At 37.6% G+C, this 17,164-nt stretch overlaps 1 protein-coding gene and 1 pseudogene across 2 annotated transcripts in view; both read right to left on the bottom strand.

The window, feature by feature from the left end:
- LOC134658339 (trehalase-like) overlaps positions 1 to 17,164 on the bottom strand; it is a 221,931-nt gene that overhangs the window by 192,085 nt on the left and 12,682 nt on the right. The window lies entirely within an intron of this gene.
- On the bottom strand, positions 1,484 to 4,288 carry LOC134658537 (uncharacterized; annotated as a pseudogene).

The raw sequence follows: 17,164 nt of genomic DNA, 5'->3' as shown, positions 1-17,164 counted from the left end.
GCGCGAATAGGCCGCCGGTTCCTCTCTCTGCAGCCCTGACCACTAATTTTAGAAAAACCAAGCAATATCCGTGAACCGTGAAGTTCGGTTTTAAGTGTAGTAGTAGTAAGATTAAGTAAATATTGACAAAAACTATGCGTTTTAACTAAGTATGTACGTTCAGTTCTAATTTAAGTACAGTGTTTGATTTGCTTGTTAATTCATCGGTCACCATAACATGGCACACATTTTGTTAAAATATATCTTATTATTTCCGAGTAAAATGGATGTGACATAAGGACAGACGGACGGACGTAGGTACCTAACGAAACTAAAAGGGTGTCGTGTTTGCCACTATGGCTACGAAACTCTAAAAATAGTACCTACCTATAAGGCGTAAATAAATACAGCAAATATAATATACCTACGCCCTTTAGATCTTATGTTATGTCCCATGTGCGCCGTGGAGATGCTGGTTGCCACGTCGTGCAGGAACACGGCGTTGTGCCGGGCGGCCGACGCACGGTACGGTGCCGCGTCCCGTGAATGCACTGGCAGGCAACGTCGCGCAAACTTTTGCTAACACCGGTTGCCAATGCGATGTTTTTTTGTCAGTGCCTACGCTGCTTTTGGGGAAGATGGCTGATAATATTGATAATGATTTGTTGATATCTCTCGTAGAGGAACGTCCAGTTCTCTGGGATAAAACCATAGAAGAGTATAAAGACAAAGATAAGAAAAATAGTGCATGGAAGGAGGTCTGCCGAAGCATTTTTCCGACGTTTGACGAGCAAACTAATAAAGAAAAAACAAAAATCGGTAAGGATGTTTATTTATTTCGCATACTATTTATTCATTTCGTTAAGGGCCACTTGCGCGTTCCAGAGTTAGCCAACTAACTACATAGATTACCTACATCGATTGTCTTGTTTTTACCTATAGATACATAAAATTAGTAAAATGTGAGAAGTTTGTTACTGATTAATATTATACCTACTTACCTAATTAATTTACCAATGTCCCGTTTTCAAGCAAAAAATAACTTATTGCCGGTTGTTAATACTACAGAGGGCCTACCGCAAACACCGAAGTTCGCTAATTTAGGGAATCTTTATTTTTTACGCCAATTGAGGCGTTATTAGAGTGACAGAGATGAGATAGGTATTTGAAATTTACGAACTTCAATGTTCGCGGTTATAGCCCTGCCATCAAGATGTAATGTGAAATAGTCTTTGAAAACTGACAGTGGTACAACGTGGCATTTTTTGCCTGAATCTTTTCATCTCATTTATTTATAGGCATATGGATAAGAAATATTAATAAACTATTTAAAACATTATTACTACCTGTTTCTTATATAGTTGTTGTCATATTAGTCATATATGTAGCATGGAAACTCATCTTCCAAATATGTTTAAGTGTTAAGTGGATAATACAATACAAGTATACTAAGCTAATACATAGTTTTGTACAGGCGAATGGAAATAAAACCTAAATATACTAATATTAAATTATATTTTACTTAATTGCCAACTAAGGGCTCCCACATCACTAGAAAAGTATTTACAGAATTCATTTCTTATGTTAACTGGGTTTGTCGAGGACATATAATTTGTTGAATGATGTAAATCTGAAAAACCGTCGTCAATCAGTAGTTCTTCAGGTTGTTTAATTCCATCTCTACTAATAACAAAATTGTGAATAACACAACATGCCTTTATAATATCTGTTGCAAAGTTATATTGGACATTCAGTGGTCGATGAAAAATGCGCCACTTATTTGCTAGAATACCGAAAGTACATTCAACGTATCTTCTTGCGCGACTCAAGCGATAATTAAAAACTCTTTGTTGTATAGTCAAGTGTTTTCCTGGATATGGACGCATTATGTTATTCGTTAAAGGTAAGCCTTCGTCTGCTACAAATACATGGGGAATTGACGTCTGAGAACCGGGTAACGGCTTTGCTGCTGGTACGGGAAGCTGGCCTTGTTGTAATAATTCATTCAGTTTCGTATTGTGAAAAACTGTGGAATCACATTCCTTGCCGTAAGCTCCTATGTCCACATATACAAATCTATAATTGGAATCAACAAGTGCCAGCAACACTATAGAGTTGTAACCTTTATAGTTGAAAAAAAGAGAGCCACTGTGATCGGGACTACAAATTCGAATGTGTTTACCATCCAGGGCCCCAATGCAATTGGGGAAGTTAGTATTTTTTAAAAAACTCATCCGCGATTTGTTCTAGTAGATTCTTTGTTATTCTAGGTATACTTTCACCTAGAAGGGTTTCCCATATAGCTTGACAGACTTCTCTAACTATTTTTCCGATTGTACTTCTTCCACGATAATCTGTAAATTCCATATCTCTGAATGTGCTCCCAGTCGCCAAAAACCTGAAAATAAATGTTTCATAGGTTACATATATGCATGTATTAGTTATATGTTGTCATCATCTTCCTCGCGTTGTCCCGGCATTTTGCCACGGCTCATGGGAGCCTGGGGTCCGCTTTGCAACTAATTCCAGTAATTGACGTGGGCACTAGTTTTTACGAAAGCTACTGCCATCTGACCTTCCAACCCAGAGGATAAACTAGGCCCGTATTGGGATTAGTCCGGTTTCCTCACGATGTTTTCCTTCACCGAAAAGCGACTGGTAAATATCAAATGATATTTCGTACATAAGTTCCGAAAAACTCATTGGTACGAGCCGGGGTTCGAACCCGCGACCTCCGGATTGCAAGTCGCACGCTCTTACCGCTAGGCCACCAGCGCTTATGTGTTGTATTAGTTATATATTGTATTATGTAGTTATACGACCCCCGATGCAAATTAGTTCGTCTAGTTCCACACAACAATTTGGTTTATTCTAATACATTTTACACATGAAAATAAAATGACCCAGCAATGGGAACCATTATAGTAATGTTTAATCTAGTTTATTTTGATCGTATAATAAAATTGCAGGAGACTTTTATTGCTGAAAAAATTTAATTTTCAAAAACGTTGTCCAAATCATATTGTCCTCTCCTACAGCACTGCTGCATGCATGGGCTCGAAACAAAATTGTCAGTACATTGGCAGAGCCGTGTTGCTTTCCCTAGTAATAGCCCTTATCACATCTGTTATATTACTAGGTACCCGTCAAATAAATAAAATTCGTTATTTTTTTCATTAGAGTAGAAACGGTATTTCTTGTATTTGGATTTAGTTATTGTAGAATATTACCATATAAAATTAAACTATATTAGTATAATAATTAAATATTAGTGATTTTGAAACTAAAACATTATTTTTGTACAAACGCGAGAACCTCAAAAAATGGTCTGACTAGACGAAAACATATGCACCGGGGCTCGTATATGCAAGTTAATATAGATGGTCAACCAAATCTTGTCAGTAAAAAAAGGCGCGAAATTAAAAATTTCTATGGGACGATATCCCTTCGCACCTACATTTTCGCCTTTTTCTACTGACAAGATTTGGTTGACCCAATATAGTTACGCAGCCATACAAAGTGACAACAACCGTCCAGTACAAATTATATACATTTTGTTGTAAATTTGTTATTGATTATGTTTTATTAGATACCTAATGTGTAAAAAAAGTTTAAATGTCATAACTAGGAAACAAATAAATAAATAAATATGTAAAAAGAAACTAAGATAATGAATATCGTATGCAACAATTTTCCAGTTAGACTGTGATATTTACTAATAAAGTTTCCTATTATTATAGTACATGTGTAATTTAATGCAAAGGTCGAAAATTTGCAAACAGTCACTAATAATCTGAATTAGAGATGTTTTGTTTATTGACAATTTAAAATGTTTGAAAATGGTTTTTATTTTTCAGGAAACGAGGTGTTAAAAAAATGGAAGAATATGAAAGACAATTTCACAAAATACGCAAAAAGGCTTGAAAGTTTAAATAAATCGGGCGCTGGTGCAACAAAAGTCAAAGAGTACCATTTCTACAAGAAACTCATGTTTTAAAAAAAAATGCTGCAAACGTAACGGACTCGAGCATAGTTGAGGACCAAGAAAGTGACGAAGATGGCCAGAAAGATGAAACTGCAAGATCTCGGTACCAGCCTTGTTCTCGGAAAAGAAAAGCAACCGACCAATTTGAGTCAGACATACTTCAGGCCTTAAAAGAGGCAGAAAATAGACATCTGTCGTTTTTCAAAGCTATTTTACCGTCGCTAAACAAATTAGACGATCATCAAACTTTAATATTTCAAAGTCGCGTCTTACAAGTACTCACTGATCTCCACCAACCGTCACCAAATAGTTACCATAGCTCATTTCAAAATAGTTACCAAATGTCTTACCAAGTCCGCTCATCTTACCAAGATGGTAACCCAAGACCCAACTCGTCAGCATACGAATCCGGTTACCAAAGACCCCAACAAACATTTAATAATCATCCACCAACAGTCCCTTCATCAGGTGCTAATTATTTACAAACACCTGTAGAACCAGTCTCCAACGAAAGCGACAGTCAATCAAACAATGAATATGAATTTGATTTTTCTTAAAAAAAAAATAGGAAGCACATATAGGTAAATTAGAGTAAGTACGTACTTTTACTAAAATTTGATTTTATTAAGACTTTGTTGTTTATACAAAAAAGGTAATTTTCTGTAGTATAATACATAGATTAGGTATATTATTTTTATTGAGACTTTTATTTATATGTACTCGTATGTACAGTTGCGTTCACAAACAGCTTTACAAATCAACGTGACCTGATTGTCATTGTATTAGAGCCATTAGAGGTGTGTAAATTATTTATGGAATGTTGATTTGTAAATATGTTTTTGAGCTCGACTGTAACTATATGGAAACTGTTGATTTTTCTAAGATATATTAAGCCTGTATGAAAGTCGGTGATTTAGCAAGTACCTAATCATTATAGCCATATTTATATAAGCGATCGTTGATTTTTGTAGATATATCCCTATATATATTATTATTTTTGGAATGTTGACTTGTAAAGATGTTTGTGAACTCGACTGTACCGATATGAAAACTTGTTTTTTTCTGAGATTATATACCTATTAAGCATATATGAAAGTTGGTGAATTAGCAAGAAATCAGTATAGCTATATTTATATAAGCGATTGTTGAAATTGTGATTACACATTTGTATAATTATTAAAATATAGCGCTACTTACGCGCTAAGAAAACTTTATCATTTTGTAAAATGGTGGTGGCATTAATTTTAGAATTATAAGTGGTGATTTTCAGTAACGATTACAGTTATGTATGTAGTGGAACCTCCAGAGCACGAATCTCATGGGAAATGCCAAAAAATTCGTGTTAACGAGGAGGATTTGTCTTATAGAGGGCACCGACTTAGGAAAGTTCTTGTGGGGTTTTATTCGTCTTAAAGAGGTTTCGAGTTACAGAGGTAATAAAACACGCACGAAATATTAGTGTTAGAGAGAGGTAATTGTAGAAACTGAGAAAGTACAGTTTTATTATCTTTTTCGAGTTATAGTCGTGAAGGGAATCGTCGTTCGCCGTTTTACTTCGTCTGGTGAGGTTAAATATTTCGAGTTATGGAGTTTTAGGACTATGAAGGGAAGGGAATGGCATTTTATTTCGCGTTAACGAGGAATTCGCCTTATCGAGGTTCCACTGTATTTTCATGGAAGTTTTTGATTTTCATAAAACATTTATGTAAAAAATAGTATTTTGAATAAGAAATTATAGTCATGTTAGTATATAAAAAATGACGATTTAAAAATAAAAGTTGTTGATTTTTGATTTAGTTAGCTACAATTATAAACATATTTTATATAGGTACCTCCTAATAACGGCAATCTTATAATAAGGTATAATATAAGTTATTAACATCAATGTTAACCATAGTAGTAGTATATATAATGTTGATTTTGTAAAAGACTTATATAGTTATATACCTACATGTTTTTTTTTATTTACCTATTGAAAATTTCCTAATAATTATGGTCTAAAGAATTAAAATAATTTATATACAAAAATAGTTATCATTTCTTACCTTATTGTTAATCCCAACATCTCCAGAGGCCCAACGGGTCTTCTAAATATGTGTTTCTTCTTTATTCGAGGTGATATTTTGCATAAAAGTTCTTCAACACACGGCACAGACATTCGAAAATAGTTAATAAATTTATTTTCAGTCATCTTCAACGCCTCGTATTTTCTTTTGAAATGATTTCCATCTTCATTCATTATACGAAGATATGGGTTCACCCAAAATTTTCTTTTCGATTGTTTTCTATTTCTGCGCCTTCTTAACAACAGCAAGAGCAGAACATGTGTGAAGGGATCCATGTCTGATCAAACACTGGTAGTCGAATTTTATTCTTTACTATGCAGTGCGGCATCGCACGCCGCTCGGCGGCACCGCGCGCGGCGACGCGCACCGCTTTGCGGCACCGCGCGCGGCGCCGCGCACCGCTCTGCGGCACCGCGCGCGGCACCGCGCGCGGCGACGCGCACCGCTTTGCGGCGCCGCGGCGCGGCACCGCAAAATTTTGCGTTGCGGCGGGCGTCGCCGCAGAGCGGTTTGCGGCGCCGCAGATTTCTGCGGTGCCGCGCCGCGCGGCGGCGGCGGCGCCGCAACGCGCACATGTGGCCGGGCCCTTCGAGTGCCACTTGTTCAGTGTTGCCAACTTGGCATAAATGATGCCTGATCTGGCATATTTTCACTCGCTTTGGCACCTAAATTTTACATTTAGCATCTGCCATATTTTTTAGCATAATTTAGTCTAAGCCAAGTTTGCACCAACTTGGCAGCAACAATATGCGCCATCGCCCTATGTGGTTCATATTTTCATATGAATTTTGACTTTCGTGGGCAGATGGACGTCGACAGATATATGTATGTATAATTTTTTTTTATTTTTTCGTTGAATTGACATATTTCAGTTCCGTTTTGCAGATTTGGCGAAAATTGACCCATCTGGACTGGCCTTCACTGATCTTGTAAGGCCTTACATAAATTTAGCCAAATGTCTGTTTTGCTATTTTGCTGGGATGGGACAACAGTCGGCATTTTAGTCCTAGCAGAGGGCCTACCACGAACGTCGATAACGAAAATTTCGAGCAACTACCTCTTTTACTCCAATTACCTAAGGCGTAATTAGATTGACAGAGATAGTTGCTGGAAATTTTCGATGTTCGCGGTTATACGCCGCTTAAACGGATAAGCTTTGCTCGCATTTTGAGCTCACTTGGTCAGTAATAAGGCTGGCCACAGACGCACGGAATTTTTCGTACGGAATGACAGGTGCAAACGAGACATGTATAGTTATGTGTATAGCGACGTCCCGTTCACACTGGGGGCCGATTTTTGAATTTCGACCGCTCGATTTCGTGTATTTCGTTCCACTACTAGGCATATAAATTCTACTAATAGAATTGAAAACGAGTGGTCAGTACCACTCGATTCCAAATTTCTATCACTCGATTTTCAAAAATTAGAGTTTCGCCGTTTTCCACCGATTTTCGAGTGCCAAAATCGAATGATCGAAATTCAAAAATCGGCCCCCAGCACAGCGCCATCTGTTGTATACTTCAGCTTTAACTACGTGGCCGGCCACGTAGTTAAAGCAGTATACAACAGATGGCGCTGTGCTGTGTTCGATCGGAATTGTATGCATAAATCGCATAAGCTTATCGTTTTAAACAGCCCTTCGGCTCTAGCAAAGATATATGTAACTCCGTATAAGAATAAATAAAGTCTAAGAAAAAAACGTGCCTCGGAAATCAAGAAAAGTCATTCTCGAATAGATGGCGCCATACCTTTGGCCTATTCTCGGCTAGAAGGCGTTGACGACACCGTTTGATATTTAAAAATTTGAACACATATCAGGGAAAGAACATGGGTCAGTATGGAACAATAAAAATTAAAAATCATTTATCCGTACACATATTTTGATTAATTTATACATTTTCAATTTTATTTTAAGTTTTAATCGTGTGTCGATAGATGGCAGTAAATGTACCGTGACTACAAAATTTACTATGGCAATAGCCCTCTATGCTCTAAAAAGGAAAACAATCGGACACAGATATTGACAATATTAAACTGTGTTGAAAAAAACCGGCCAAGTGCGAGTCGGACTCGCGTTCCAAGGGTTCCGTACATTACCCAATTTTTAACAATGTATTCTTTTTATGAAACGCGAGAGAATTGCCGTTTAAAACCCCGTAAGGATTCAAAATGTACGTAATTAGTCCGACTCACGCTTGACTGCACATTTCTAATAGGTTTTCTTGCCATCTATAGGTAACGAACTATTTTGTATAGACCCAGTAGTTTTAAGCTTTAGTCAAAATTTGTTAGTACAAAGCCCAAAGCAACACGGCAGTGGAAAGTCGTAATCATAGGTGTCTAGAATAATGCTGTCATTGTACATATTGGTATCACTTGATCCGATCATATTGGTATTGGTTCCGTACCCAAAGGGTAAAACGGGACCCTAATACCAACTATTACTAAGACTCCGCTGTCCGTCCGTCTGTCACCAGGCTGTATCTCGTGATCTGTGATAGCTAGACAGCTGAAATTTTCACAGATGATGTATTTCTGTTGCCGCTATAACAAGATATATACTAAAAACAGAATAAAATAAAGATTTAAGTGGGGCTCCAATACAACAAAACAAACGTGATTCTTGACCGAAGTTAAGCAACGTCGGGCGGGGTCAGTACTTGGATGGGTGACCGTTTTTGGTACACACTTTTTAAAAAATTCGCAAACAAGTTACGCGTCGGATCCTAACGATTTGATATACTGAACTAACGTGAACTAACGAATATCTATCGATTCTAATTGAAAGAAACCATAAAATCGATTATGGGGCGGTAGCGTGAAGTTGACCGCCCCACTTATGTTATTTTTTTTTAATACGTAATGTAGTCGGATCCTAACGATTTCACATACTGAACTAACGACTACATATCGATTACAATTGATAGGAACCATAAATAAAGTTTTGGAGCGGAAGACGGTGTTGGCGCTATCCCCTACTTTAAAAAATTCGCACACAAGTTATGTGTCGGATCCTAACGATTTAATATACTGAACTAACGTGAACTAACGATGAACTAACGATATAGATATGCCATTTGCGGGCGCTCGATGTGGGGCGGTCAACTTCACGTGAAGCTGACCGCCCCACAAAATTGAAAAAAAAAAAATACTTAGAATCGGATCCTAACGATTTAATATACTGAACTAACGTGAACTAACGATTATCTATCGATTCTAATTGATAAAAACCATAAAATCGATTTTGGGGCGGTAGCGTGAAGTTGACCTCCCCTCTTTTGTTTAAAAAAAAATCGATGTTGTAGTCGGATCCTAACGATTTAATATACTGAACTAACGTGAACTAACGACTACATATCGATTCCAATTGATAGGAACCATAAATACGGTTTTAGAGTGGAAGACGGTGCTGGCGCTATCCCCTACTTTAAAAAATTCGCACACAAGTTATGCGTCGGATCCTAACGATTTGATATACTGAACTAACGTGAACTAACGATGAACTAACGATATTGATATGCCATTTGCGGGCGCTCGATATGGGGCGGTCAACTTCACGTGAAGCTGACCGCCCCACAAAATTAAAAAAAAAAAATACTTAGAATCGGATCCTAACGATTTAATATACTGAACTAACGTGAACTAACGATTATCTATCGATTCTAATTGATAAAAACCATAAAATCGATTTTGGGGCGGTAGCGTGAAGTTGACTTCCCCACTTATGTTTAAAAAAAAAATCGATGTTTTAGTCGGATCCTAACGATTTAATATACTGAACTAACGTGAACTAACGATAAACTAACGACTACATATCGATTCCAATTGATAGGAACCATAAATACGGTTTTAGAGTGGAAGACGGTGTTGGCGCTATCCCCTACTTTAAAAAATTCGCACACAAGTTATGCGTCGGATCCTAACGATTTGATATACTGAACTAACGTGAACTAACGATGAACTAACGATATTGATATGCCATTTGCGGGCGCTCGATATGGGGCGGTCAACTTCACGTGAAGCTGACCGCCCCACAAAATTGAAAAAAAAAAATACTTACAATCGGATCCTAACGATTTAATATACTGAACTAACGTGAACTAACGATTATCTATCGATTCTAATTGATAAAAACCATAAAATCGATTTTGGGGCGGTAGCGTGAAGTTGACCTCCCCACTTATGTTTAAAAAAAAAAATCGATGTTGTAGTCGGATCCTAACGATTTAATATACTGAACTAACGTGAACTAACGATAAACTAACGACTACATATCGATTCCAATTGATAGGAACCATAAATACGGTTTTAGAGTGGAAGACGGTGTTGGCGCTATCCCCTACTTTAAAAAATTCGCACACAAGTTATGCGTCGGATCCTAACGATTTGATATACTGAACTAACGTGAACTAACGATGAACTAACGATATTGATATGCCATTTGCGGGCGCTCGATATGGGGCGGTCAACTTCACGTGAAGCTGACCGCCCCACAAAATTGAAAAAAAAAATACTTAGAATCGGATCCTAACGATTTAATATACTGAACTAACGTGAACTAACGATTATCTATCGATTCTAATTGATAAAAACCATAAAATCGATTTTGGGGCGGTAGCGTGAAGTTGACCTCCCCACTTATGTTTAAAAAAAAATCGATGTTGTAGTCGGATCCTAACGATTTAATATACTGAGCTAACGTGAACTAACGATAAACTAACGACTACATATCGATTCCAATTGATAGGAACCATAAATACGGTTTTAGAGTGGAAGACGGTGTTGGCGCTATCCCCTACTTTAAAAAATTCGCACACAAGTTATGCGTCGGATCCTAACGATTTGATATACTGAACTAACGTGAATTAACGATGAACTAACGATATTGATATGCCATTTGCGGGCGCTCGATATGGGGCGGTCAACTTCACGTGAAGCTGACCGCCCCACAAAATTGAAAAAAAAAAAATACTTAGAATCGGATCCTAACGATTTAATATACTGAACTAACGTGAACTAACGATTATCTATCGATTCTAATTGATAAAAACCATAAAATCGATTTTGGGGCGGTAGCGTGAAGTTGACCTCCCCACTTATGTTTAAAAAAAAAATCGATGTTGTAGTCGGATCCTAACGATTTAATATACTGAATTAACGTGAACTAACGATGAACTAACGACTACATATCGATTCCAATTGATAGGAACCATAAATACGGTTTTAGAGTGGAAGACGGTGTTGGCGCTATCCCCTACTTTAAAAAATTCGCACACAAGTTATGCGTCGGATCCTAACGATTTGATATACTGAACTAACGTGAACTAACGATGAACTAACGATATTGATATGCCATTTGCGGGCGCTCGATATGGGGCGGTCAACTTCACGTGAAGCTGACCGCCCCACAAAATTGAAAAAAAAAAAAATACTTAGAATCGGATCCTAACGATTTAATATACTGAACTAACGTGAACTAACGATTATCTATCGATTCTAATTGATAAAAACCATAAAATCGATTTTGGGGCGGTAGCGTGAAGTTGACCTCCCCACTTTTGTTTAAAAAAAAAATCGATGATGTAGTCGGATCCTAACGATTTAATATACTGAACTAACGTGAACTAACGATGAACTAACGACTACATATCGATTCCAATTGATAGGAACCATAAATACGGTTTTAGAGTGGAAGACTGTGCTGGCGCTATCCCCTACTTTAAAAAATTCGCACACAAGTTATGCGTCGGATCCTAACGATTTGATATACTGAACTAACGTGAACTAACGATGAACTAACGATATTGATATGCCATTTGCGGGCGCTCGATATGGGGCGGTCAACTTCACGTGAAGCTGACCGCCCCACAAAATTGAAAAAAAAAATACTTAGAATCGGATCCTAACGATTTAATATACTGAACTAACGTGAACTAACGATTATCTATCGATTCTAATTGATAAAAACCATAAAATCGATTTTGGGGCGGTAGCGTGAAGTTGACCTCCCCACTTATGTTTAAAAAAAAATCGATGTTGTAGTCGGATCCTAACGATTTAATATACTGAGCTAACGTGAACTAACGATAAACTAACGACTACATATCGATTCCAATTGATAGGAACCATAAATACGGTTTTAGAGTGGAAGACGGTGTTGGCGCTATCCCCTACTTTAAAAAATTCGCACACAAGTTATGCGTCGGATCCTAACGATTTGATATACTGAACTAACGTGAACTAACGATGAACTAACGATATTGATATGCCATTTGCGGGCGCTCGATATGGGGCGGTCAACTTCACGTGAAGCTGACCGCCCCACAAAATTGAAAAAAAAAAAAAATACTTAGAATCGGATCCTAACGATTTAATATACTGAACTAACGTGAACTAACGATTATCTATCGATTCTAATTGATAAAAACCATAAAATCGATTTTGGGGCGGTAGCGTGAAGTTGACCTCCCCACTTATGTTTAAAAAAAAAAATCGATGTTGTAGTCGGATCCTAACGATTTAATATACTGAATTAACGTGAACTAACGATGAACTAACGACTACATATCGATTCCAATTGATAGGAACCATAAATACGGTTTTAGAGTGGAAGACGGTGTTGGCGCTATCCCCTACTTTAAAAAATTCGCACACAAGTTATGCGTCGGATCCTAACGATTTGATATACTGAACTAACGTGAACTAACGATGAACTAACGATATTGATATGCCATTTGCGGGCGCTCGATATGGGGCGGTCAACTTCACGTGAAGCTGACCGCCCCACAAAATTGAAAAAAAAAAAAAATACTTAGAATCGGATCCTAACGATTTAATATACTGAACTAACGTGAACTAACGATTATCTATCGATTCTAATTGATAAAAACCATAAAATCGATTTTGGGGCGGTAGCGTGAAGTTGACCTCCCCACTTTTGTTTAAAAAAAAAATCGATGATGTAGTCGGATCCTAACGATTTAATATACTGAACTAACGTGAACTAACGATGAACTAACGACTACATATCGATTCCAATTGATAGGAACCATAAATACGGTTTTAGAGTGGAAGACGGTGCTGGCGCTATCCCCTACTTTAAAAAATTCGCACACAAGTTATGCGTCGGATCCTAACGATTTGATATACTGAACTAACGTGAACTAACGATGAACTAACGATATTGATATGCCATTTGCGGGCGCTCGATATGGGGCGGTCAACTTCACGTGAAGCTGACCGCCCCACAAAATTGAAAAAAAATAATACTTAGAATCGGATCCTAACGATTTAATACACTGAACTAACGTGAACTAACGATTATCTATCGATTCTAATTGATAAAAACCATAAAATCGATTTTGGGGCGGTAGCGTGAAGTTGACCTCCCCACTTATGTTTAAAAAAAAAAATCGATGTTGTAGTCGGATCCTAACGATTTAATATACTGAACTAACGTGAACTAACGATGAACTAACGACTACATATCGATTCCAATTGATAGGAACCATAAATACGGTTTTAGAGTGGAAGACGGTGTTGGCGCTATCCCCTACTTTAAAAAATTCGCACACAAGTTATGCGTCGGATCCTAACGATTTGATATACTGAACTAACGTGAACTAACGATGAACTAACGATATTGATATGCCATTTGCGGGCGCTCGATATGGGGCGGTCAACTTCACGTGAAGCTGACCGCCCCACAAAATTGAAAAAAAAAAAATACTTAGAATCGGATCCTAACGATTTAATATACTGAACTAACGTGAACTAACGATTATCTATCGATTCTAATTGATAAAAACCATAAAATCGATTTTGGGGCGGTAGCGTGAAGTTGACCTCCCCACTTTTGTTTTAAAAAAAAAAATCGATGTTGTAGTCGGATCCTAACGATTTAATATACTGAACTAACGTGAACTAACGATGAACTAACGACTACATATCGATTCCAATTGATAGGAACCATAAATACGGTTTTAGAGTGGAAGACTGTGCTGGCGCTATCCCCTACTTTAAAAAATTCGCACACAAGTTATGCGTCGGATCCTAACGATTTGATATACTGAACTAACGTGAACTAACGATGAACTAACGATATTGATATGCCATTTGCGGGCGCTCGATATGGGGCGGTCAACTTCACGTGAAGCTGACAGCCCCACAAAATTGAAAAAAAAAAAAATACTTAGAATCGGATCCTAACGATTTAATATACTGAACTAACGTGAACTAACGATTATCTATCGATTCTAATTGATAAAAACCATAAAATCGATTTTGGGGCGGTAGCGTGAAGTTGACCTCCCCACTTTTGTTTAAAAAAAAAATCGATGTTGTAGTCGGATCCTAACGATTTAATATACTGAACTAACGTGAACTAACGATGAACTAACGACTACATATCGATTCCAATTGATAGGAACCATAAATACGGTTTTAGAGTGGAAGACGGTGTTGGCGCTATCCCCTACTTTAAAAAAATCGCACACAAGTTATGCGTCGGATCCTAACGATTTGATATACTGAACTAACGTGAACTAACGATGAACTAACGATATTGATATGCCATTTGCGGGCGCTCGATATGGGGCGGTCAACTTCACGTGAAGCTGACCGCCCCACAAAATTGAAAAAAAAAAATACTTAGAATCGGATCCTAACGATTTAATATACTGAACTAACGTGAACTAATGATTATCTGTCGATTTTAATTGATGAAAACCATAAAATCGGTTTTGGGGCGGTAGCGTGAAGTTGACCGCCCCACTTATGTTTAAAAAAAAAAATCGATGTTGTAGTCGGATCCTAACGATTTAATATACTGAACTAACGTGAACTAACGATAAACTAACGACTACATATCGATTCCAATTGATAGGAACCATAAATACGGTTTTAGAGTGGAAGACGGTGTTGGCGCTATCCCCTACTTTAAAAAATTCGCACACAAGTTATGCGTCGGATCCTAACGATTTGATATACTGAACTAACGTGAACTAACGATGAACTAACGATATTGATATGCCATTTGCGGGCGCTCGATATGGGGCGGTCAACTTCACGTGAAGCTGACCGCCCCACAAAATTGAAAAAAAAAAAATACTTAGAATCGGATCCTAACGATTTAATATACTGAACTAACGTGAACTAACGATTATCTATCGATTCTAATTGATAAAAACCATAAAATCGATTTTGGGGCGGTAGCGTGAAGTTGACCTCCCCACTTTTGTTTAAAAAAAAAATCGATGTTGTAGTCGGATCCTAACGATTTAATATACTGAACTAACGTGAACTAACGATGAACTAACGACTACATGTCGATTCCAATTGATAGGAACCATAAATACGGTTTTAGAGTGGAAGACTGTGCTGGCGCTATCCCCTACTTTAAAAAATTCGCACACAAGTTATGCGTCGGATCCTAACGATTTGATATACTGAACTAACGTGAACTAACGATGAACTAACGATATTGATATGCCATTTGCGGGCGCTCGATATGGGGCGGTCAACTTCACGTGAAGCTGACAGCCCCACAAAATTGAAAAAAAAAAAAATACTTAGAATCGGATCCTAACGATTTAATATACTGAACTAACGTGAACTAACGATTATCTATCGATTCTAATTGATAAAAACCATAAAATCGATTTTGGGGCGGTAGCGTGAAGTTGACCTCCCCACTTTTGTTTAAAAAAAAAAATCGATGTTGTAGTCGGATCCTAACGATTTAATATACTGAACTAACGTGAACTAACGATGAACTAACGACTACATATCGATTCCAATTGATAGGAACCATAAATACGGTTTTAGAGTGGAAGACGGTGTTGGCGCTATCCCCTACTTTAAAAAAATCGCACACAAGTTATGCGTCGGATCCTAACGATTTGATATACTGAACTAACGTGAACTAACGATGAACTAACGATATTGATATGCCATTTGCGGGCGCTCGATATGGGGCGGTCAACTTCACGTGAAGCTGACCGCCCCACAAAATTGAAAAAAAAAAATACTTAGAATCGGATCCTAACGATTTAATATACTGAACTAACGTGAACTAATGATTATCTGTCGATTTTAATTGATGAAAACCATAAAATCGGTTTTGGGGCGGTAGCGTGAAGTTGACCGCCCCACTTATGTTATTTTTTTTTAAATACGTAATGTAGTCGGATCCTAACGATTGAATATACTGAACTAACGTGAACTAACGATGAACTAACGACTACATATCGATTCCAATTGATAGGAACCATAAATACGGTTTTAGAGTGGAAGACGGTGTTGGCGCTATCCCCTACTTTAAAAAATTCGCACACAAGTTATGCGTCGGATCCTAACGATTTGATATACTGAACTAACGTGAACTAACGATGAACTAACGATATTGATATGCCATTTGCGGGCGCTCGATATGGGGCGGTCAACTTCACGTGAAGCTGACCGCCCCACAAAATTGAAAAAAAAAAATACTTAGAATCGGATCCTAACGATTTAATATACTGAACTAACGTGAACTAACGATTATCTATCGATTCTAATTGATAAAAACCATAAAATCGATTTTGGGGCGGTAGCGTGAAGTTGACCTCCCCACTTATGTTTAAAAAAAAAATCGATGTTGTAGTCGGATCCTAACGATTTAATATACTGAACTAACGATAAACTAACGACTACATATCGATTCCAATTGATAGGAACCATAAATACGGTTTTAGAGTGGAAGACGGTGTTGGCGCTATCCCCTACTTTAAAAAATTCGCACACAAGTTATGCGTCGGATCCTAACGATTTGATATACTGAACTAACGTGAACTAACGATGAACTAACGATATTGATATGCCATTTGCGGGCGCTCGATATGGGGCGGTCAACTTCACGTGAAGCTGACCGCCCCACAAAATTGAAAAAAAAAAATACTTAGAATCGGATCCTAACGATTTAATATACTGAACTAACGTGAACTAACGATTATCTATCGATTCTAATTGATAAAAACCATAAAATCGATTTTGGGGCGGTAGCGTGAAGTTGACCTCCCCACTTTTGTTTAAAAAAAAAATCGATGTTGTAGTCGGATCCTAACGATTTAATATACTGAACTAACGTGAACTAACG

Source organism: Cydia amplana, chromosome 22 (assembly GCF_948474715.1).
Source record: "Cydia amplana chromosome 22, ilCydAmpl1.1, whole genome shotgun sequence".
NCBI classification, from domain to species: domain Eukaryota; kingdom Metazoa; phylum Arthropoda; class Insecta; order Lepidoptera; family Tortricidae; genus Cydia; species Cydia amplana.
This window is presented reverse-complemented; position numbering and strand designations above follow the sequence as displayed.